This window comes from Notolabrus celidotus, chromosome 4 (assembly GCF_009762535.1).
Source record: "Notolabrus celidotus isolate fNotCel1 chromosome 4, fNotCel1.pri, whole genome shotgun sequence".
NCBI lineage: Eukaryota > Metazoa > Chordata > Actinopteri > Labriformes > Labridae > Notolabrus > Notolabrus celidotus.
This window is the reverse complement of record NC_048275.1, coordinates 14,316,851-14,343,176: the sequence shown is the minus strand read 5'-3', so window position 1 is coordinate 14,343,176 and position 26,326 is coordinate 14,316,851. Positions and strand designations below refer to the sequence as shown.

At 38.9% G+C, this 26,326-nt stretch overlaps 1 pseudogene; it reads right to left on the bottom strand.

Moving 5' to 3' along the window:
* The window catches only part of LOC117812101, a 294,303-nt pseudogene that overhangs the window by 21,473 nt on the left and 246,504 nt on the right, over window positions 1–26,326 (bottom strand).

Sequence of the window (26,326 nt, the reverse complement as noted above, 5' to 3'; positions counted from 1 at the left end):
GAGGAGCTAAAAGTGTTGGTTGTCAGTGAGATATACAGCACCAGAGATTATTCACCTTGGAGGACGGTGTTCTTATTACTATGATCTGTGGTGCTGTAGTCATAAACTTTAAAGTCTTTGGTGTTGTCAAAACAGCCAAAGATGCTTGAAAATTACATTTACCATATTATCTAACAACTACGGAGTCAGGTGTAAGCTCTCACTTGTTTTCAAATCTGTTGCATTCACAGCACTAATACTATTCTGTGCTTTTAGTTCTGACTTAAATGAGCACAGGTTTTATAAGAAACATGAGGTGTGACTTTGAAAAGTGTGCAACATGATGAACGAGAGGATATTAGTACAGAACAGCGACAGTTGTTGACTCTGGGTTGATTTTCCCTTTTGAAATTCAGCAGATTTTCCACATGAAGAGAAACTGTTCTGCCAAATTAAACATTCATTGTGTAATCTGTAACCTACGAGATGAATCAGTGTTGCTTTATTTCATTAAGCCGGAGACATTTCAGACAGGGTGACATTAGCCGGCATGAATTTTGTTCATCATCTTCACACATTGGACTCATCTTTAAATAATTAATGAATAATGAAGATTCACGCAATGAAAGAGAGATCACTTGTTAAACATGAGGAATAATTACTTACTCTTTGAACCTGGTGATGGGTTTTGCATCGGAGGGGAGGCGAGGAGACGAGAGGGGAGAGAGATAAGGGACAAAAAGAGATTAGTAATTACATAGTTTGAGAAGCTTGTAACTGTACTGCACTGAATGTGAAGATGTCATTTTTTAATAGAGACATGCATTTGATAAAAAAATTTGCATTGTTTATACAGTCTAAACTCAGACATGGAATGTCTTCATCAAAAAGGGTGTATTTTTAAAACCAGAAAAAAAACCAGGAGAAATTTCTGCAGGTTCTATGCAAAGCAGGAAGCACCACAGCCTCCAGCAGTGACTGCAGGGCGACATGCAAAAGTCGCAATAGCTTTTTTCTTAAGTGAATCTTCCTTGCTTGGTGCCACCATGACTTATTCACAACAAAACTCAATTATTCCACATGAATAAACAGATTCATGTTTTAAAAAATCATATTCATCCCAAAAGCCAGCTACAGCATATTATGTTGACACGCAGCGATGAGAAAATGATTTCCTAAATCATTTAAATTTACCAAAGCAATGTTGCCACCAACAAAGCACCATCTGCTATGACAGTTTGTGCGTTAGGTCTAATGTCACCATCAACAGCTTTCTGCTGTGTGTTTGGTCTGTGCATTTGCGTAAGGACAACCACTCCGCCCATCTGCTGTGAATAAACACTCCCCAAACATCGGCGAGTTAAGACACTGGAAGCATACCAAGTATTAGATGGGATAAGAACCCGACTTCTGTCAAATAAGAGTTCAATTATCTCAAAGATCTGAGCAATGCTGTAAACAAAAACATCATATTTATGTGTAGACTGCAATGTGTGTGAGTGATGGAGACGGAGAGAGCACTGTTTACAGTGTGTGTGTCAGGCAGTGATGATTAAGTAGCGTGAAGTCACACTGTGACGGTCACAATTGGCTGTAGATATTTGTCACAAATGAGTGTTAATTAATCTGCTTTCACAGAGCATGAGCAGGGAGATTAGCCCAGCAGAGTGCGCAGTCAGCATGTCTGATGAGAGAGAGAAGGAGAGAGACGCAGACAGAGACAGACAGCAACCAAGCAAGAAGTGCCTTATCCTCATCTTAAATACGTGAGTATAGGAACTTTTCAACAATGCTGTGTGGTTTTGTAAATTCTACAGAAACAGGCCACAGGGTACAGGATGCAAACAAAGGTTTACAACCCGACAATGAATATCTGATTTGTCTTTTAGAAACCAATTATTTAGCGAAAAAATGGATGTAACACAATAGCTCCCAGGACAAAGCTCCCCTTAATTAAAATATATTTCCCTCTTTATTCCCTGACAGCTTGTTAAAGATGATTAACGATCACAGAAGCCAAAAATTATTACTGAGGGGAGAGTACTCACTGTTTGTAGGTGACCATGACGATGAGGATGGCAGGGATGCAGCAGAGGATGATGATGATGGCTAGAGCAAGGAGAGCCCCCTCTGTGTAGCCCACGGCCTGAGCTGCTTTCTTCACACTGGCAACGACATCTGGAGAGCGGATCTCCAGGACACGGCCGCCCTCACCCAGTAACGGCTGGAACTCCTTGTTGATTTCCAGAACGTTCCCATCAAGGAATCTGGAATTCAATCAAAGGCAGAAGACGAAAAAGTGAATTGCTGGGTCAGTTTTTCGATCTTGACCGCGCAAACTTTACACATTATTTATATTACAGCAATAATAATCAATATTTCTACACTACCAATGTTTTATTAATGACAAAGTTTTGAAATTTGAAAGGAATTACTCTGACATTAACCTACGTATAAATATCATCTGAATCTGCGGCTCTCTAAGCTGACACGGTTCAGCTCTTTGCTTAGTTGTCTGCAGCCTGTTGCACCAGCAGTGAGCAAGTTGTGTCCTAAGTTAGGGTGTAAAGTCGTCACTAAACCACACGTTGAAACTAGTTAGTTTGTAACTTAAGCTGTGTCGTTGTTTGGTTGCACCACAGAGACGTAAGATTCATCTTAACTAGTAGGCTGTAACGTCCAAACTAACCCAAACTTTGTCGCAGATATGACGTTGACACTTCCAGCAGCCAATCAGAGGACAGCACCAATTTTGATGCAGGGATTATATGTGTTATTTTTCGTGCCTAATCTTCTCGGAACTGACCGACAGCTGAATCAAACTAAAGTAAGGTGATAACTATAGCCTAAATCCTTCATCTGCAGTGTATATAATAACAGTGACTTTGAGTGGTAAAATTATCAACCACAACATATGTTAATACTCAGGAGCGCAAATCTTGGTCATCACATTTTTCCAAAGGATAAATCTCTCTCTTGGATATTGTGTTGCAGACATCATATAGCTGGGAGAACCCTCTGTATCTCAATATCCCCCAATTCATCCCACCTTTCAAAACGACGTGCCATGGCAGCCAATACTCTACGGAGGACTTTACACCTACTAGGAGCCAAGTGTAAGAATTACATTGTAACTTAGGCTTACGTTGGAACTATCTCAGCTGGTGTAACATCCAAAACGTTAGTAGAGTGTAAACTTCATCCTAAATGAAAAATTGCATTAAAACTAGGCTATGTTTGAGTTTACGCACGGCTGCTGGTCTTCTAGATTACTGTTTCTATTTTGTTGCACAGTTTATTTATTGCAGTAATTTCTCAGCTACAGGAAATATAAACGTCCCCTGTACAAAACATGTTAAGCAGCTAAAGAAGTAAATGTTTCTTCAAAGTTAGTGGAGACCAAAGCAGATCTTAAATGGAGTAAATATTTAACCTGCACTCACTAGTTGATCAAAAACATTCTCCAAATGATCATAACATTGGCATGTGGAGTGTAAAATGCCGCTGATGGCTTATAAGCGGGTTGCCACATAAACCTAATGAAGTTTCAGTTTCGTGTTTACAGCGTCACCTAACTTCAGTTTCTGTAGGTATAAGCATCTCATCTGCTAAGAGACAATCATATTAATCATGGCATCTGGCATCGTAGATCACAATGGTAATTAGTGTTGACTATACAGGCAATCCACCCACTGTTGTGTCAGTGTTGTTTTCTTTCAATAACCAGAGTGCCTTTCAAACATTCTGCATCACCGGAGTGAACACACTGCCACATCCAATTACTGTCATATTTGTTTTCTCTATAGGTGGACAAATGATTGGAGATGAAGGTCATCAACTGGTCTCTCGCTGGCAGTCTGTCCTCCAGAGAGCTCAGATTGGAGAGAACGCTGGATTCAAGGTGGCAAAAAGGGCACTCGGATGCAAGAATCCACTTACCGCGTCTTCTCCCTCCCTCTGACAGCAAAGTCACAGGCATATTACATGTAATTACCTCACAATATTGTCAGACATGCACTGCATTCATAAACAGCCTTTCTCCTCAAGTCAAAATTATCTTCCTGACAGGACCTGTATCCAAGGAAGCGGATTCTTTTTAAAGCAGGGATGTAAGAAGCCTCTTTCAACATTAGCTGAGCTCTCTTAAAGGCTGCCAATTGAGATAACAGCCTTATTCACTGGCTTTTGTTGAAAAGGAAGCTGTTTTTATGACCTCAGCGACACCCTTTCCCATGGCTCTAGCCTCAATCCCCACACTTACAAAATCAGTTGGAGGCCTCATCTGATGGTCAAGGACACTGAGATAATGTCAATAGATTAATTTGGTTTATACACAAAGCACCTCTAAATGTCATTCCAGTGGAACTGTTCCAAATGAACTAAAGTTGTCCCAAATATAGAAAGCTGGGAGATGCTTTTTTGTAGCTTGTATAAGGTATGATGGTGTCAGATAGCTCAATGTAAAGTAAGTAGTAGAGCACATAGACAGTGTAAGGGACAACTCAGATAGTGTTCTCTATTGATTGGCAAGCCACATGTTCTGATGGAGACGCTTTTCCAAGATTAGTGTGTGATTGCTTTGACAGACGAGTGAAGAAACACTTGAAAGGGGAGAACGAGCAAAGGCCAAAGACTTTTTGCCCCACCTGATGGGATGTAAAATGTCTCGTAAGCACTTTTTCCATGCTCCTTTAAAAGCTTGTGAACACGGCCCCTCACTGGCCCTGCAGCGTTTAGCTCACAGAGATCCCTGGATCTCAATGTCCCAAAACATAAAGAGCCGCACATATGGCTGGCATATCTCCAGGCTTTTTGGGGTGACCTTTGAGGCACAGTCATGACATGTTGATGGACTGACTGAAATACTCCCTTCTTCACACTTCACTTTATTTCCCCCTCACCTCCCACCCTCCTTTCTCCTGATATCTTGCCCTCTCTCAGACATATGACAGATTTGGTGCTCCTGCAGGATAATCAAAGTCTTTAAAAGAAAGTTAAGGCAGTTTAAAAATGGGAACACAGTAGAGGAAGGAAGCCAGGAGGGCTGAGACAGAGACATTTGCTGACTCACTGTATGGATGGAGGGTAAGGAGAGAGACTGGAGGAAAAACACGTATTATAGCAGGGACATTAGGACATTCATCTATCCCAAATGGGGGACTGCACTTTTGTAATAAAACCGTCCCACTCACTTGAAGAGCTCCTTGGGAGAAATGGCCCTGTTTGTGAGTGGGTCAATGGCGTACACCATCAGGTCAGACTTGCTGTAGTCCTCTAGTTCAAAGCCATCACCGTGACGACGTGGGCCGATGGATTCAACAATCACTTTAGCGCCTGGTATCTGGTCTTGAACGTGACGCTCCAGAATTCTTAAAGAGCAAATACAAAACAATTCAGACTTACAGTGTATGAAATAACAACCCATCATATTAACATGCCATTTTCTTTTGGTCAAATGCTTGATTGCTGTTTTGAATTTATAGTAGACTTAAAGTTCAATAAGAAAAATAATAAGACACATTCTTAATTTTCCATATTATGGTGATGAGCAAGAATTGGATCCTATTTTAAGTTAATGCCACTGTGTAGAAATATTTGTTATGTTGATTTTGGCACCCCCTGTGGACAAATAATTTTCCTTTAAATCTTTGCTGTACATGTGTATATTGTGTATTTTTTTTATCTCTTGAATGTATCTCTGATAGAGAATCTTTGCCATGAAAATGTCAGAGAAAAGCTGTTGAGTGAAGTCATCCGGCACCTCACCCACACTGGCAGTTTTAAAAATAACTTCTCTAGTAATAATTTCAATATTAATTGATATTAATTTCAGTTTGTTTCTTAACCAGCTAAAATTAATCACTGAAGCTTTAAATCAACATGCTTAATAACCAAACAGCCACAGCCACACAGCAGCTGTAGCTTTCAGACACATCCCATTTAAAACATTTACTATCTAATGACACAGCAAGCTACACAGTGGCAGAATGCCAATGGTGCATTTTAATTGTGTGGTACTATACAACTCAGTGTTATTTGGTGGTAGTAATGTTAGGTGGTTATGTTAACACTAGCTATTCTCTGATGGCGGCTTATGGTCGATCAAATATGTCTTTTTCACAAAGTATGATTGTGTCTTTTATAATACAACTTACCTTAAATGTAATGTTTATTAGTGTTGTGGCATTCAGCTGCTTACTAGCTAAAATAAATATAAGCTAGGAAGTGTTTGAATGCTAACATAGCTGCTGCCTCATGCTGGCTTAACTCCATATTTGTACTATAAATTGTATTGTTTTCTGGTTAACATGGAAGCATTAAAATGACAATAATAATAATTAATATTTCCTTTGTCTATAGGATATGATATTGTTATTACAGTATTGGGCTCTAAGTTCTGAGCTTGACGTCAGAGTAAGATGGATGGCGTGTAAAAATGGTCCATTACGGTTCAAATTCAAAGAAGCAGTTAATTTCTGAACTAATACACTTTGAATTTATTACTCCAAGTGCACAGTACTCCAAGCTATTTCTGGCACCTCTGTGCCCAAAGCAATATGTGAGCCACCAATCTTAAGCACCCCACTCTGGCGATGATTGTCCCATTGGGCAGCCGTTTTCCTCTCCACACTGGACTCTTGGCAAAGCAAAGCAAGGCTCTGATAATCTCATTCAGGAAAAGAGAAATCCACACCTGACATTACAGCCAATAAAGGAAATCCGGGCTGTCTGCCTTGGCCAAAGTGGATAAAAAGTCGGAGCACACAGGTAAAATGACCCTGCATCATCACAAGTTCTGTGCCAAATCCCAAACCTCTCGGATGACATTACTCCAAAGAGCTTAACATGACTAATGTGTGTGTTTTTCAGCCTAAAGAGCAGAGTCACTTGTGGGGAAGACACAGCAAGCTCTTGACAACAACTATTAACGCCCATTTGCCTTTTAGATTGACTAATTAGACTAAACAGTGTGCCCCAAGAGCTGCGAAAAAAGATGTTTCATGAATCTTCATCATTAATTAATTTGGACTAGGAGAGGGAGCTCTTGAGAATAGACTCAACTGACTTATTGGCTGATCAAGGATCTTAATTCATGTGTCTTTAGTTGTTAAACTACAAAGGACATGTATTACATAACATTATAATTATTTTAGTCTATGGGTTTCTTAATGGCTCTTTGCCACTACCACATATTTCATAATGTGACAGTCTTTTAATACAATTTTTATGTGAATGAAGGCGTCACCTTGGACCAAACCCATTTTTACCACTGTTGGCAAAGCACTGGGCAAAAACTGAAGTACCTTTTACAGTGTCATTTCCTCCGGTAATCTATTATCAAGGGGAATTTAGGGGGCAAGAAAATTTGCTTGGATACAAAGACATATAATCACCCCGTAGCCTGCCTTATAGAAAACAAACAAAGACATGTAGGTCTACCATAATGCAAGCATCATATTGGTTTTCTCTCACTAACAGGGTAAACAGGGTTTCACTTTGATTTATCTGTTAGGTTAAAAAATGTCTCACCTAATGAGCTCCTCCCTATGCTCCTCCACTAAAGTTGGTGGGACAGTGGACACAACAACCTGCATGTCCAATGCGTTCACCACAGAAACCTGCAAGAGAGAAGCACATGAAATGAAGTACCAGTTATTTACATTTCCTTTGCTGTGGATTTAGTCAGCTCATTGAAATGCTTCCACTGACTGACCAGTGAGACCCCCTAATTGCCTGATAGTATTGGTGCCATGCAGTAAACTTAACAGGGCCTAATTCTTATCCTGCAGCTAAGTGCATAGGCAACCGCCACTGTGCTCTGAAGCCAAATCTCCCATGCGACTCCTGTGAAATTAGGTTTCCCCTTGAAAATTAAGGAGCGCCATGGTTAAGCACTCGCTGCTCTCTCATATCCAGGCAATGTCCCAGACCCTTCTCCTGTCTCGTTAGAGGCTTGTTAGCCAGATATGTTCCACTGAAATGAAAAATAAGCATGCCCACAGTCAGGGGAGATAATCAGTGAATTGGGGGCAAAGCTGAACCCAGGCACAGCAGGGGGGTGGGGAATTATTATTGAGGGGAAGAAGGAAAACTCCAGAGGAGACAGAGAGTAAGACAAACACACAAGACACACAGAAAGCTGTACAGAAAACACAAGGTGATACTGCAACTAAACTACAATAGCTGATAGGTTAGGGTTTTATAAGATCATTTGCCATTGGTTGGGTTACATGTTGATCCTCCTGTATTTATTCTGAATAATTCAATAGGATTGGTAGCTTTGAACTGCATAAACATCTGCAGCTATTTACCCTTAAGTGAAAGCTTCATCATCATTTGATGGTTTACTGTTTTGTAATAGAGATAATGGCACATGTGTTATTTTCATTTTGCACCTGAAAGCCTGTTTTGCACTATGTTAGTTGGGCTCAAGACGTGGATCAAGCTTTACACCTTAGCTCTCAGTCAGGAAGCCCTGAAAGCAAACTCTTCCACTTATGGGTCTTAGCTCTGTTTCATCCGAGGGAAGATCAGTTGAGTGAATCTCTTGCAAAAAGGCAGAGAGGCACTCAGTAACTGCAGGGACACTAACTCACACAAGTATCACAAATATTGCATTATGATGCTTTAATATTGCACTTCTTTAAAGTTGTGAGTCAAGTAAAGAAGGGAAAAAAGAATTGCCAAAAATCTATGCAGCAGAGACCAAGATATCTCTATTTTAAAACATTCTCTTGTATGCATAAAGCTCCAGAGCAATAAGGCCTTCAATACCCACAATGCAACTTGGAAAAGTCTTTCAAATTTCCCACACAGTGCATAATGCATACTATAAAAGATTAGTTTTAAACCTTGGGAAAGATGCTTTTGAATTTGTGTCTGGAATAAGATTAGAAGATCAACGCACTTGCTGTGTCTGTTAAGAAAAGAGGTAAAGACAAGTGAATGTAAGGAGATAACCCATTTTAGAGGGCAGGGTTAGCTCAGCTGGTAGAGCAGGCGCCCATGCACAGAGGCTATAGTCCTTGTTGCGCTGGTCACCAGATCGATTTCCGGTCCTGATATGATGCGGTGTGTGTCATTTCCCCTTTCTCTCCCTGTCTCTGTAAAGCTGTCCTATCAGATGAAGGCATCTTTCCCCCCGACACACACACAAAAAAGGACAAAACCCATTTTAAGATAGGAGCTGTCATTTCCACGCTTTGGTTTCTGTGTAGTTTAAAATATATATTACTGAGTGAGCTCTAAAGGTGCCAGTGGTAAATCTTTGTATTACTTAGCCAAAGCCAGACTTTTTGTGTCCTGCAGCTTCCAGTCTTTGAGATAAGCTAACTAGCTGGTTGTAGCTTCACTTTAATTACACAAACAACAGTTTAATAGAATGTAGATTAATGATGAAACAATATTTCTGGATATGACAAAGCCACCAAAGGAAATATTGTTTTCCCAAGCTTTGCAGCACTCCCGACTGATGACTTCATTAAATTCTATTTTTAAAACTGGTGGAACGTCCCTTTAAATAAGTTCCCCTGTTAAATGAATTGTATCCAGGTGACACTGCAAGGTAATTTGACAATTTAAAGATATGTTTTATGCAGAGGCACCATGCTGTGGAAGCAGCATGCATTCAATATGCCACTGGTGTGCAGGTGACATGTAAGTCAAGGACAAACTGAGAGTGTTACAGAAACAGAAACAACTACATGAGCAAAAAATACACTGTACGCAACATATTTATTTATATGCACATATATTAACACTTTAAACGCTTTAATACTCACCACCACTTCAGCACTGCTGCTGAGGCCTATTCCATAATCATCTGTGGCAATAACCTGAAACGTGAAGTAGGACCTGCGCATGTTTCGAAACATCATGGCCGACTTGATGATTCCTGTGAAGGTCTCGATGACGAAGCTGTCCTGGCCCTCCGGTGTAGGTGGGATAATCAGCCGGTAAGCCATCTTACTGTAATTCCCGGTGTCCTTATCAGTGGCCTATAACAAACATAGAGCATGCACATACAAACTTAGACGGGAGAGTATCATCCTTACATGAAAGAGAGAAAATACTTTATCAGAGACAACTAAAATTGAGCTTCATATTTCACAATATGAGATGTCAATGTAGCCTGAGCCTTGCCAGCTCTTGACCATGATGGAGGTAGTTTGGTTTCTACTCTTCTGGCTACTTCCTCGTCTGTGATATTACAAGAAATATTTTGTCTTTGACAGCTGGTGGGAAAACCTGCAGTAACATCAGTTACCTGTGCCAGGAAAGAAAACATCTTAACAGAAAGCACTGCAGACAAGACTTTCTTCTTTCTCTAATTCCGTGTTGATTTACCCCCAAAACTCTCTCGTGGAGTATCAATCATGCTGGGTTTTTTTTACAACACAATTATTCTGCAGTCATGTGAAATATCTAAACAATTCATTTTTCTCCTAACAACCCACCATCATAGCTGTCAGGTTAGAGAACTGGACGTTCACTGTTAATGTCTTGGGGGTGGCATTTCCTTTAGTACATTCATGATTTGTTGTTATTGTGTCAAGTTATGCTGTCTTAAGATGTCAAAAAACCCTTATGGATAACTATTATAGTGTTATTTTAAATTATAACTGCAGGCTGGACTGGACCCACTGACAGTTTGGCACATTGTATTAACAATTCATTGATCACAGCAAACTGAGACAAGATGTGAAAAAGTGGAGCCTTTAAATGATGTCCTCCCACTGCTGGATATATTTGCTCATAATTCTTTTCCAAGCAGGTGCTCTGAAAAGTAACTGACAAGGAAGAATAAAACCTCTACTTGAGGATAATGAGTGGTGCATGATTTTTGTGTGTGCGTCGCTGCTTTCCAATTATTACCTACTGTAAAAAGTGAAAAAGAAAGCAAGGTCTGCAAACCTTTTACAGTGTAAGGAAAGCCACTTAAAAAAGAGCTAAACAACTAGTTACTTTAGGTTAAAACAAAGCCTCATTAACCTGAAGATCTTCGGCTCAATACCAGACTCCAGACAGAAGTTGTTCGTACCACAATACTAAGCAAAGCACACAGAGAGATTGTGCTTCATGTACTGACTTCATTACTTCCTTACTTACTCTGAACTCACAATTATTGAGACTTTGTCAGGGGAAACCCTCAGTTTATTGACTAGTGTTGTAAAATTAGCCAGTCATAAACATTTGTGAGCACAGTAACACAGTATAGCCTTTAAGCTAACATAACAACCTGCTAGCTTACTTCACTACACTTCAGGCAGACACATGAGCCTTAATTTTGAGTTGTTTCTTTTAAGCTGAATAGTTAAAATATTGACTCTCTTTGACCTTGATATGATTTCAATAAACCACTAGTAGCTTTTAAGTAGGGATGGGTATTTCAAGCTAAAACAGGCATTCTCTTCTAGAGTCCTTGGGATGTAGTTGACAGTTATTCATATTTGACCGCACTCAACCTCAACCTTCCCCATCCCATATTTTCAGCAACTGCTTTATGTTTTCTTATTCTGATGCCTTCTAATGTGGTTCTTCTTCTTTGTTTTGAGCGCAGTTAGCTAACGGTTATTAGATATGCTAGAAGTACTGAATGACAACCAGGCAATGTTTAAAAATAGCTTTTTTTGACTGCTTTTTTCCCTTTAGGACAAGATAACATTGGCAGGAACTGTTTTATAAATCAATTAATAATCTAAAACTGGGTAATCATGGCCGAATGTTGACTTCCTAGCTGTTGATTTTATAGCAGTTTTGTAAATGACATGACTACCTCCACTGCTGGCTTTTGAAGCATTTCTGCTGAAAACAGCTTCCTACTTCAGCCTAAAAACTTGAATTTGAAGCAATAAGGTTGTAACGATACATTAAAGTTTCATATGAGACAGATGTGCTGAAAGCTAGTCAGTAAAAGCAGTAGGGAGCTCAGATCAGAAGATAAAGAAGAGATGACTCGAGTAATTAATTTGAAGGGATGTCTGATAGTAAACTGATTAAAGTTTCTTTAGACTGCAACATTTATCAAATGTTAAAACTGCCCCCTGAGCTTTTATTGATTTTGGGCATGTCTTGATTCAATTCACTGAAAACAAGATAATGGCATAAACAATTTGAACCCTATCATTATGAAAAAATCATCATAGTTTGCAAAACCACTGAATTCTTAAGCCCTTAGAACAACTTATGTCTGTCTACAGAGCTCACACAAGCATCAATTTTCAGACTGCCTGTCTGTAGAAAGTGACACTGATAATAGGAGCAATCTTTTTTTTTCTCCTCCAGCTATTGGAAGAATGGAGGGAAAAGGGGGGCATGGTCCCACAAAAAGCGCTGCATAAATCAACAAAGAGAGATATCCTAGCTGGGTAAGAGAAATTCACCAAAATGTGCACAAGCATTATTTATGTAGGGCAAAGCTTTTAAACTGTCAGAGAGCGAGGTTTGTTTGCAAGCTGCCACAACATAGCGAGGGGGGGAAATATGGATCCAGATGGTTTGTCTAAACAAAAAAACATCCATATTAGGCATTATTAAGCATCTGGCATCTACTTGCTGCTCAAAAGATGCTCTTTATGTTTGAAACTAGGGTAAAACTGACTGTGATTTTGCAGACATGAAACTGATTATAAAACAGGGTTGAATAAGTGTCACGAGGAGCAGGACGTGATGATTTCATCTGTCTTTTCTACTAAACAGAACTATTTTATCTTTTTAATGGATTGTTTTCAATTAACTTCTAGAGATTAGACTTTGGTAGCAAATAAGGGGAGATAATTTGCTAACGTTGAAATGATAACAGTCACAGACGTGACTTTTGTTGATTCTTTTATGTAACAATTACATTTTTGATTGAAAAGGTGCAGCATCAGGTCAGAGGTGGTCAAAGGACAAATATTGACAACATTTCTCAGACAAGGCGTGCTCCACTCAACAAGTCCACATACGAACCTTTTACATCAGCCATTCTCCAAACTAGCCATGAACTCGGGGAAACTAATGAATAGCACCTCACCCACATTTCAATACTTTTCCTATTCCGAGGAAAAGCAACAAAGGAATTCTGAACTGTTTGTGTGGTTGAAGCCACTGCACAGTGTTTTGTCCATAGCTCAATGGTCAGTGCCACTTTGGAGCCTACAAGAATATACTTCTACATTCTTAGAGGATAATGCTTCATCAGCCATTATTCTAAAACCATTTCCATCATTTCTGATTTTATAAAAGAAGACTTGGCTCTACATTTCTTATCAAAACACTGTAAAAATGTCCATCTCTGTGAAAAGTTACAGTTTGCACTCGCACATGCCCTCTTTCTCTCAGAAACTCAATCACCCCACAATGACAACCTAAAAATCTGATACTGAATTGCTTCTTAGAATACAACTCATACATATATTCAGTTAAAAGACATTCAAGAAAAGACATTAACGAGTCCTATTCCTGGTACATATAACAATTACCAGGTAAGAGCAGGAAAAACAGAAAAGTCTAATAAAAATACTTTAAATTACTTTCACTGCTTCTGGGGTCCTGCTAATGTCTATTATCAGTCCATGGCATGGCGTCCTCGGACACTTGAATAGACTTCATCTATTGTTAAGGAAACTAGTCACACTGCTGTGACTTTCCTGCTTTGACAGGTCAAATATTGAATTGAGGTTGTTCACTCTGTCTGTGCTTTAATGCATGAATGACAGCTATTGAAAACTATTGAATTTAACAACAACAACAGATCCAGTTGCACTTATCTCTGGTACTTCTTTGAGGAATAAAGCCATAATTGAAAAGTAGTTGTATATGAAACTGTGGATCCTGTGGAGCAAACTGAGCCTCGTTATGTGTCACCCCCTCTGGAGTCATTATTCTAGTTTTAGTGAAATGTATTTTAGCTCGTTAACACATCTACACCAGTTAATTGTTGTTCAACAGACTGCAAAGTTATAAGTTATCTAGTAATACTCAGATGAGATTTGATTGCCCATAGTATGAACAGAAAGCTTCTGTTTACTTAAATAGTTCATTTATAGCCTTATCACAAAATGCTCAAACAAAACAGCTTAAAACACTAAAGTCGAGTCTCATTTAATATTAATGTAATTATTTCTATGACTACTGTTGACACAGTCAGGAACAACAATAGTACTGCTTTTTGTGTTGTCAAATGTAAGTGTAGAACAGACCTGCATATAAACTTTGATGCTGGATCCATCCTTATGCTGGATCCATCCTTATGCATTACAAATTGTGACTCTTAGTAATTGAAAATAGGGATGTCCTGGTCAGCTTTTATCTTAATCCTGATAAAATGTTTCAATGGGTATCTGTTAAAATCTAATACTAGTATTTGCCTAGATAACAGAAAGTAACAGATAGTAATAATGGAAAGTTCAATGACTCTTGTGTTGGTGTTTGTAACATTTTCTCTCGCCGTTCCTCCTCTACTCTGCTTAGGTAATCAGGTCATGAATGCTGTGGAGGCCTTCAGTCATGTCATGACATGACATCTTCTCTTTCTACATTAAATAACTAATTAGTACAAACATTCTCTGAAAAATTAACATTTACTCAGGGGAGCTCCAATGTTTTGGCTTCACTTTTGGGGGGCTGTCATGTCATTCATCATTTTATACAGTCTGAGCAATTCACAACATGTGATGATAAGATGATGAATGACATTCATATAATGCTAACCTATTTCCCATTCTCTTCAGGACTTACCAAAATCACATTACTACTGTATTATTGTTCTTCTTTATTGTCCCTTTCTTTTTTAATGCAATTGTTAGCCCTGAAAGAATATGCTCACCTGATCTCTCCAGTGTTGTAAAATACAGGAAAAGATGAGTCACAAAGCCTTACCAAGTTCTTGAGGATTTTTCTGTGTCCTACACAAGCTTCTTTAAAGACATAACAAAGATTAAAGATAAGCTCATTTCCTGCAGGGGAGGCAAGCCATTAGCTTTATTTGAGACCATCAGTAAAATATTATCCTTGACTGTCCCTGTACTCTTGCTTTTTGACTTTTGTATTGCAAGAAATTCTTTGCCTTTTCTCCCAGCAGGGACTGGTTTATGAGATGACTTTCAGCTCCCTTTTCTGTATCTTTGATGACCTTTGACTGATTTTTTACATCTGTGCAAGGCTTGAAATACTTTTTATGAATCTCCTGCCCAACGCGCCTGCTACATTTTACACCCACTTCTTTTCTTTAAAAATCCTCTTGACTCCATTAGTCTGGGTCTAGTGTCCATTACACTGTAAAAGCTCCCATGTTTCTGGCTAGGTCCCAGTTTAATTTAATCTGGCTGGTGTTTCCTTTTAAATATGTTTTCCTTTCACCTTCAAAGGCTCTTAAAGTGTTTGTAAGACACAGGAATACACCATGTTGTGGTTTGTGTTGGTTTTGACTGCCCAAATAGTGACACTGAGATTAAAGGAGACCATTCCTAACAGAATACAGGCGTTTAGCAGGGGGACATGAAGTACTACCAGGGTTTTTGATTTTGCAACAAACTTAAAAGACTTGAGCGTTTTTAAAAAATAGTTGCCTGAAAAACATAATTTTATTTTGTCACAAAACTGTAATGAAACCCCCGTGTGAAATCTACCCTTGGGTTAAACCTCCATGGTACTTCGCTCCACTTCACAGTCTCGAGTGCAGACTGAAAGACTATTAAATTCTATGAATCACATGGAAGATTCTAGCACCTGTCTATGGTTGAGAACTCTTGGCAGCACACCAGTGTTAATTTTGGTGTATTTCACAATACACTCCATGTATTTGTCTGGGAAGAACTATAAACAATGGTACAATGCCCAAGAGTGCAATACATAAATGGCAGCTTTGCATGGTCTTTTTTAACTTTTTTCTTTAGTGATTGACATGTATATATCTATATATATATATATATATATATATATATATATATATATATATATAAATATATATATATATACATGTATGTATATATATATATATATATATATATATATATATTATATATTATATATACAGCAGTATATATATGTGTATAACAGCATACATATATGTGTATATAATATATATATATATAATATATATATATATATATATGTGTGTGTGTGTGTGTATGTGAGTGTTTTTCCTCTTCATTTATTTTATTTTAAATAATTTTCGACAAAATGTTCTATTTAAATTTTTCTTCACGTGTTTTCTATCAATTAATTAATCTTTTTATTTTATTTTTTCAATTCATGTATTATTATTATTATTATTATTATTGTTGTTGTTGTTGTTGTTGTTGTTGTTATTATTATTATTATTGTTATTAATTTCATTACATATGTCTGAGCCCTTGTTTGATTGTCTTTGTGTTGTTGTGTTAAGACATTTAAAAAGTTACAAATAAAATAAATATAAAATAAATAAAATAAACAATGGTAAATGTTAACAGAACATTTATGTGAAATTAAAGTCTGTGTGTATAAAGTAGTCATGTTTCTAGCAAATATTCCTGAATTCTGGTTGATATTATTTCCAACAACACACAAACACAAACAAAACATGTTTGTGGATAGTGATATATTTGTGGATCACAGTGCTTATTCATTGTACAACACTATATTCTGTTGTCTCTATCACTAAAGCCCAATAAATACTGCAACACCTATTGGCCCAAAAACCTTCCAACTATGGTAGTGAAGCCTGACAGCACCCTACAAATTTTAAATCAGGGCAAAAGAAGATCTTTTAAAAGCATTTTGAAACCTTCTGCTGCAGCACGTGCAGCTCAGTGCTTTGAACGTAATAACTGAATGTGACTCAGATTAATATATGACAACATCTCCCTTGCTCAGATTGTCTCTTATCTCCACTAGGGAGGTTGGAAAGCAGGAAATAGAGGGACTACAGTAATCCACCTTATGAGGAACAACTAGACTGACAAACCCAGCACAGCACAATAACCCTGACACCTTGACAAATGAACAAATGGGTTTCCATGATATCCAGGACATTCACACATAAATGCATAACTGCTGGCTGCAGTGTTGACATTCAGGGTAGGTTGCTGAGGATTTTTTATTCTTTTTGCACAAATACAAAACCAAGTACACACAAACAGCAGCCCACGCACACACAGAGAACAGGCATACAGTGTCCACAGCGTGACAGAGTGAAACCTCCACAGAGCCTGCTGAATGTCAGACAGGATGTCCAGCCATGCTCCTGTGAACATGCTAGGATTACACCACACAGCTGATCACACCTCCTCGTGGACAAGGCAGACAGCGGGTGGAGCAAAATTGAGGAAGAGATGTAGTGAGTGATATGGGAGGAGATGAAACTGTGCAGCAGAGAGCAGATCAGATGGATTCTCCCCTCCACTGCGCAGGGTAAGTGTTGGAGAAGCGGGAGCAAAATCTGACACTCTGGTGCAAGACTGTTTTCATGTATGCTGATCGAAACATGATAATAGTTCAATGTACTCACCACTATCTTGAGCACAGAGCTGAAGATCTTGGTGTCCTCTGTCACACGCCTATATAGAGCTTCCTGGAGAAGATGGGTGGGTGGTCGTTCTCATCCTCCACCTCAATGAACACCTTAGCTGTGTTAGCTTAAAAAAGAAGAGAAAGTGAATTATTATTTTCTATAAATACAGACTAAGTTTACACCTATGGCACTTTTTCAGTTTCATTCATTCAGTTGTCCTCAGATGAGCCCTCCAGTGAAGTTTCCAGTCACCATGATCCTCCATGTATCTGGCTAGCTTGCCACTTCTTTCAGCACCAGCATCTCTCATGAGAACATCCATGTTTGATAGTGCCAGACATAATCATGGTTGATGTTCATTTGTTGGCTCTCACAGCACCAGTTCACTGGCTGGGAGCTCTCAGTGTCTCTGGCAATGACAGGCTAGCCTCATCCTGCTGGAGCTATTTTCTCCCTCACCCTTTGTAACCCTCCACATAGCTCCTAGATGGTGACATGAGCATCCTGGTTGATGTTTAGAACCCTGTGTAGCATTCTGGTCTGGTGTAGCATCCATCCAGGGTGTTCTGCAGAGTGGGCTTCAGGATCCAGCATTTACATACATGTAGGAGATAAGACTCCAGAGTCACAGAGAGGAAGCTGAGCTTTGCATGGCAGGGGAGGGGAGGTTGGACTCCCACACACTTACCATATCATGCAAAGCTCCACTCTGTAGCCTTTCTCACTTTAATGTCTTGCTCTGGCAAGATAATCCCCACACCCAACACATCTAAAGTCATTGACCTTTCTCAGTGCTGTAACTCCTGTTGCCCTTGGAGGTGTAAGGTCCAGGAGGATTTTGTAAGTGATGACCTTAGTTCCAGTTCATTTAATTCAAAACACATGAAACACAGCTTAAAAAAATCAGATTTTTTGTGGACCTTTTCAAGCAACTAATAACCCAGGTTTGCTTCATCACCCTACAGACAAGAAACTGGGACACACAAGCCTTGAAAGTTCAATCAAGGAGCCCACCCGCTGTGAAATAGAGACATCTCAGAAGTCATCCAAACCAGGGTCAGTCAAATATTGCAATATTTTCACGTCAATATAATTTTCCAGGGTCTTTAAGCTGGTCTGCAACTTCAAAGAGAGCTTGAAGTAATTTACTTGAATAAATTTGAAGTAAATTATCATAGAAAACTTCACAGAGTGTTTGTCTGTCCGCTGACCATCACTTCTTCAAATAAAGTACTTCTTGTGTATTTTTTAAAATAACTGAAACTTTGAATTTTAACTGAAAATTGAGACATCACATTCACCTCTAATTGACTGGAAAAAGTTCATGTGAGAATAAGAGTGGGGTAGCAAAGTCATCTGTTTGGTTTCATGATGACCTGAAGTAGACTGAGTGAAGTCAGGATGACTCAGCTGCACTTTAATGCTTATTTGAAGGCACGTTCATTTGCATGCTATTTAAAGAAAAATACATTTTCCAGTTCCAACTCAGTCCTATCCAATGACGAGGCGTTAGAAGCTATTTTTGTGAAGCTGAAAACTTGATTCATTAATTAGTCGGTTAATTTGTTGTGATTCCAGTGAATATTTTGACAAAAAAAAATGGAGTCTAAATTATGGTGATGACTTCCTCACAGCCTGTAATAAGTAGAACAAGAAAACAACTCAGCCATTTTCCATTCTGTTTACCAACCAATTAGCTCTAACACTCACACCCTGAGTGATATATGGCTCTGTTAAACAATAAAAATGATGATGAAGGTTTGCATTCTGAGCCATTATTTCTTTAGGGCGGTTTATTTTACAGCATTTATAGTTCAGAAGTTTGTTTTTCCCACAACTTGGTGAAGAAACAACACCATCAATAAAAGCTTTTGAAAGTTTAACAGGCAAACCATTTGCACATTACTGGGAATAATAATTTGAAGGGCATCTGAGAATAAAGCAGTGAGGCTCTCAGTGGAGTTTGAGGAAAAGCTGTGAGAGACAGATGCTTAAAAAATGGTCTTATAAAACTTAATTTCATGGTTAACTTGCTGTTTTGTGATGCTTTTAAAATATCCATCTTGTCCCTTTAAAAACACATAGGCCAACTATAAACATTCATTCCCCAAATACATCACTACTACGCCTACAGTGTGCAGTGCAAAGCATTATTAAGTAGTACACAAAATACTTCCAACACTGTAGTTTAGGTTTATAAATATGCGGTGTCAAGGACCATTTTTCTTCTGGCGGTACACAAAAAAATGTAAAGTCATGTGGCACTGGAGCTGAGGTTGCATTGGGGAATGGAACAAACAAAACACAGCACATCACATTACAGGCACAAAAACTGTAGTGTGAGAGCACTACAGAGAGAGGAGGACTCCAGGGGCTGAGAAAGAGGTCTGCACAGTTTTTGTCTCTTCTCTCTCTTTGTAGAAAGTGGCTGTATTCCATCCTCACAAAAATACAAAACATAAATAGCCATGCCTCCCACTATCCTCTCAATCCCTCCTCTCGTGTGTAACCGTAAATATGTATGAAACGTGTGAAGTTCAGAGAGGAATGAGCTTTGAGTGCATCGTATTGTTTGCATTTTCCTTTAGATAACATGTTAAATAAAACCCTGATGTAATTTGGGTTATAATGAGGGTTTAATTTGCATTTGAATAGAGGAGTAATGATGAATGGACCGCACTTGGGTAATGATTTTGTAGCCTTCTGACCAATCAAGGAGCCTTACACAACATGCCAAGGTGGGCACAGTCATAGGCTGATTGCAAAGGGCTACTCATCAGGATCTAATCTTATTGCATATATACACGCACGCACGCACGCACGCACGCACGCACGCACGCACGCACGCACGCACGCACGCACGCACGCACGCACGCACGCACGCACGCACGCACGCACGCACGCACGCGTAGGCCGTCAAAAAACCAAGTGTGGACTTCTATTTCTGGGCATTATAAAAATACAGAAAAATAATGTGAAAATTGACTTATCTTGTTTTTCAAAGAAGTTGCCAAGAGAGAGCTACCAATCTAGGAAGCAACCTTTATACACACTGCACTCAAAATGCTTTCACCCAGTCTACTGCCTTATGACTGTTTGCTTACTGCAAAAGCTCTGTTTGTTTGTTTGTGTGTGTGTTTGTTTTAAATAATGGATACTAAAACTGTAATTATATCAATATTTCATCATTTACAAAACACATCAAATGCACTGTGAGTAGTTTTCATGTTCAGTTGATTCTGGCCGAAATCAGTAGCATTTTCTGGGATGAAGCCTGCATTTCCCATGAGCACTATCACCCACTGTAGTAAAGATATGGCTCTTGCCAAAGTGTGCATTTGTTGTGGAAGCAAATTAACAGAGTACAGGGATGCAGATTGATAAGTTGATGTGTTGATTTGAACCTAAATAAAATAAGTAACATAAAAAGAGCAAAGCTTTGTAAACTGATTTATTTCTGCTAGTTAGCTTACAAAAGGTGATCAGATTAATGTTACCAATCAAAGCCCTGGTGTAAGGATGTGTGCTCCAATAAATGTCTGAATAATGTAAATATGCTCAGTTTAACTCTTTTGTACTCAGAGCAGTGAAGCATTCAAACACCAGCATAAACATTAAATTCTGTTCTTTGCCATTTCTCTTTTCACCTAGCAAAGCCCTGGTTGTAGAGTTTTGTCTGTCTGAAACAATACTTCAACAGAAAATGTACGTCTTTTTGCTGAACCTGCTCCAGTATCAGTATTGATTTCAAAACATTATGTAATAAATAAAATTAAATCCCTGCTTGCTGACTTACTTTTCACTAGCAGACTTAACCAACAGAGTCCCAAACATGGACACTTCTGGTTAAGGGCTGAATATCAACTTTGCTTTTTCACGGAAATCTAACCCCAACACATGCTCTGAAATGCAGTGCAAATAAATAAACAGTGTTGTTGCTGATAATCCCATTCTACTATGTCATCAGTGTGAGAGTGACACTGTTTTAAATGAAAACTCCTCAGAGTGCATTTAAGTTAAATCCTGAGATAATTTGAAGTATATGTTATTTGCATTATGAATATGAATACAACAGTAACAGTAAACAGAGTGCACTTATGTCATGATTGTGTTGTCTTTTGACCACCGAGGGAGCTTCACACAGCATATCAAGATCCACACATTCATACACTGACTGCAGAGGATGATACGCAAAGTGCAACTACCTTTAAAATCTAATTGTATTCACCCACCCACCCACACACACACCAATGGTTATGCCTGCAGGAGCTTTGGTTCATTTAAGGTTCATTGTCTTGCCTAAGGACACTTTCAGCATATTGACTGCAGGAGATGGGGATGAAGCCTCCAACCCTCTGACTAGGGGACGACCTTCTCTACCTCTTAGCCACAGCCAAAGAAACTATAAGAATGTGTGTGTTTGGACCATGTGCTTACATACACAGTGCACTACTACTACTACTACTATTACTTCTACTACTACTACTACTACTACTACTACTACTAATAATAATAATAATAATAAAAGAGAAAAATGTATGGGTTTCTCCACCCTGTGAAGTGAAGTGCCAAGTGTGGAAGCGTGTGGACATGTAATTGCTGTCATTGGTATGTGAGAGATGGAGGGTGTGAGAAGCAGAGTGGCAGGTAGAGTGGGTCATTGATTACTCACTTGTAACTCTAATGGTTGAAATGTGAGGGATGAACTCCTCTTGTTGTTAGCACTTCACCCGTCATTATAGAAAACCTTTGTGAGGAAACTGTCCATAAACAAACCTAATGACATTCCAGCCATGACTCGGCCATCAGAGAGAACAGGCTGAAGGTCTCAGTATGCTTCAAACAAAGTGCATCTCTTATCTGTCTGACAATTCAACTTTCTGGAACAAATATTCTGACAATCGTGCTCACTTTGCACAGTAATTGGCCAGGCGTGAAACAGCATGGTTTCAACTTCTTCCTAAAGTACTTCATTTCTTACTGACAACAGGGTGCAACATCACAAATGTTGACATTGTTTGCAGGTATTGTATGATTTAGTTTGCCTAAAGGCTGCTGACGCCTTAAGAAAAGAAACACAGAGGGGTTTATTGATAAAGAATAGGCTTAAAATCAATAGAAAGTCATCTACTCTGGTTTTGAAGTGATCTGAGTCAATGAAGACAAATTAAGTTATTTTTGCTTGTGAGTCCCTTGCAATGGGATATTTTAAGGCAAAGGTAAACTCACATAACATTTTTAAAGGCATAGTACGTTTTTTGGAAGAGGAGTTGAATGAGGCACTCGCCAACAGTAAGTGTATTACCAAAAGGGAATCCCGCTCAGCTGCTGAGGACAACCGGCACAGAAGCTTGGCAATCAACAGCTGCAGAGGGGGTCAATTTAGCTAATTACAGGAAAGTGTGGCCCAAACACTGATGTCGGTGAAGGGTATACTGGGACCGCACACAGCTGCACAAGTCACCGCACCTTGGGGGACAGAGCCTTTGCCATTGCTGCCCCGGCTCTCTGGAACTCTCTCCCTCCACATGTCCGCAACTCTGACTCACTTCAATCATTCAAAAAAAACACTTCAAGACCTTCCTGTTCAAAAAAGCATACAACACATGACCTCTACACCCCCCACCACTGTCCTTGTTTTGTTTTATTTACCTGTTTTATTTTTACTTTATTCTATTTTATGTAAAGCGACTTTGAGTATTAAGAAAAGTGCTATAAATCCAATGAATTATTATTATTAATTATTAATTACAATTCTCAGTGGCTTACTTTACAGTCAGGAGGTCCATTTGTTTTTCCACTCTTCCTGGATGCAACAAATGCATCTGCCTGTGCTGTTATGCTGCTTTGTGGAGATGATCTAACCATAACTTGAGGTTATATTCTTTAACTATACTTCTGACTGATGGATAAAAACAAATATCACTGTCAGGCAGAAACCTTGTATCTCCAAAATCACTACTTTCTAGGAATTAAAGAAAACGACATCTTACACATAACTAAACACAGCATCAGATTCAACCAGAAGCTTTTAAAAAAATACTCTCTATCTGAGAAAGCTTACTGACAGACATTAAGGAAGATCAATAGCAGTAATCAATGGAAACCAATTAAAATGATGAAACACAGAGATACAAGGTTTCTGCCTGACAGCGACCATAAGATACAATGTTTCTGCCCGACAGCGATGATAAGTTGATGCATTTATTACTCACGTTGAACTCTTCAAAATGTTTGCAGTAAAAGTTCTCCATGGAGTTAGAGCCAAGTCGGCGGACTGAAGGTGAGGAAATATAAGCCGCATTTTTAAAGCTCTGGGTAATTCCAAAAAATAATGAAAAACAACGGTACTGAAAGCTCATTAATTAAATGATGTGACATTTCAATTCAGTGAAAATTAAATCATAAAACCTCCACCACACAAACAAACAGACAGAGTCTGCAGACCACCAAAAACGCAGCTTTTCAAAAACATCTGCTGAGCTGGCAAAGTAAACCCTCAAGTTTGTATTCGGTCAATTTAAAATCCGTTTGCTGTTGAATGGGCTGTGAAACTGAATAACCAATCACAGGCTGCAGCAAACCTGCCGCCAATTACACGGATGGATCAGTACAGTGAAAAAAGACCACGGTGCATGAAGCATTAAAGTGCAGATATATATATATACTGTGACGAAATATTCTTCTTGTTTTTGTCCATATCTGAAGCCTAAAGGAGTCGGTACCTCAAAAAGATCCCAGATGTAAAGTGTGTTTCATCGCACTGTAATATAACAGGGTCACAATGTACTTCAAACTCATCAAACTCTACTGGCAGAATCAAGCGTTAAAACCTAAACACACTTACAAACATTTACTGCAAAACACCTCAACATAATTGCAGTAAATGTGAGAATAAATGTAAAGGATAAAAATAGTCTGCAGTGGATTTGAAACTGTATTTAATCATAATCCGTCACAGTAAGGGATTATGATTAAATATAAATGCAACACCTGGAATCAAATGAAACAACATTTTCTTCCCTGAATTCCTGCAACAGAACTCAACCTCCACATTCACAGCATCTGTTGGCGTCTTTTTCTTACTTTTTGAAGGCACTCGCAGGTTAGACAAGACGATCACCATGGAGTCGGCCTGCACCCGGAGCACATAGGAGGTTACGTTTTCATAATCCAGAGGTTTAGCTGTGGAGATGACGCCTGTCCTGTTGTTCACCTCAAAATGACCTGAAACCAAACAGAATCAGAGCACATGAAGCAGGAAAAGAGACAAAACTGGGACATAGTTAACAGAATGAATTGAAGAATTGGCCAGCTGCAGAGTTAAGCCTCCTTTATAAACATCAAAGTGTTCTGATAAGAGTTATATAACTTGGTTTTGTTTGCTCTCTTGGCACTACTCATATATATAATGTTAAAAAGCCACTCTTGAAGGTAAAACACTTGAATGCATTGAATGGATCTTTTCTCTTCATGGCCAGTGGGTCCTCAAGTGTAGAGCTCAAGTAAACATTTTCACCTGCTTCAGCACACTCACAACAAAATATTTGGAAGCTGGTGTATCCAGGTATTTGCAAATTGTAAAACATGTGCTTTAGAAAAATCAAAGAATAAGAGTTTGTAGTGAGCAGCAGCAAGGAAATAACTCAATAACAGCAAGAATCCTCGCAGAGACCGCCTAAGTGATGGATGTTAAAACTTATTTTGCAGCTGACTTACTGTTTAGTTGGCATACTGACAAAAGGGCATATCACAGAAATACAGCAAGCTGATTTTTTTCCCTCTTTTAATGGAATGGAGAGACCCTAACTCCTCTGTGGCTTTGTAAAAAGGTCATGCTTCAAAACGCTTTTGCTTTCCTTGAGAACAATACTGCTGTGGGGGCCGGAGGTTGATTCACAGAACTCTTATTAGGTCTTGAGCTTGCAATTTCCAGGAACGTCTGAGGGAAAGTGACTCTTGTTTCTGCACGACAAAGACAAAGATCCCTGCAGGAGCACATGAAGTGCATGGTGGGAGGGGGTTACAGGTTGGCACTGCTCTCTCTCCAGCTCACGGGTACGTCTTTGACTTTTTTGGCTTGAATATCTGAGCTCACTTTGCACCTGTCTGCTGTTCTCCCTCTCCTGGGGTGTAATTATGCTTTTCACACTTTTCCAGCGTGTGTGAAAAGCAGTCAAAGTATGTCAAAATTGCCTACTTTGCTTCAACAAAAAGACAGAGACAGCAGCATACATCACTGTGATGTGTATCCCCGTATTTCCGAAATAACATAGGTGCTTCTTTGTTGGTATTTTTTAAACTCTTATGTCAATGGAAACTGTTTTTTTTTTGCATATTTATCTCACGTTAGAAAAATTTAGTTTGTGGATGTCTGCTTTGGTCAGGGAAAAGATGGCATGAAAGTTGAAAGAGTAACTTGAAATCTTTGCAGAAAAATCAAACAAGGATGAGAAGGCTTTGCACTTCAAAAACAAAGCCTGTATCATTAAGATAAATGTGTCTGACAGAAAAACAAGGGGAAAAGACTACTGTACTGTGGAGGAAAACATATATACACTTGGTGATAGATGGTATATGCAGGTATATGGTATAGGATCTTATGATCAATTGCACAAACCTAGTTCATTTCCTGCCACAATGGAGTAGAAGATGGTTTGGTTGATAGCAGCAGCAAGGATGGTCCCCACTACTGTGCCATTAGGAGCCAGCTCACTAACGAGAGGAAACCTGGAGAGACAAAGAAAAAGAAAAACCTTAGGAACAATGGATTTGTCAGGAAAGATTTTGTATTTTTTTCATTTACTCGCAAAATTTGTATCCTTTTTGTCATGGTTTTGTCTCCTCAAAATGTGCTTATTTTGTCAAAAG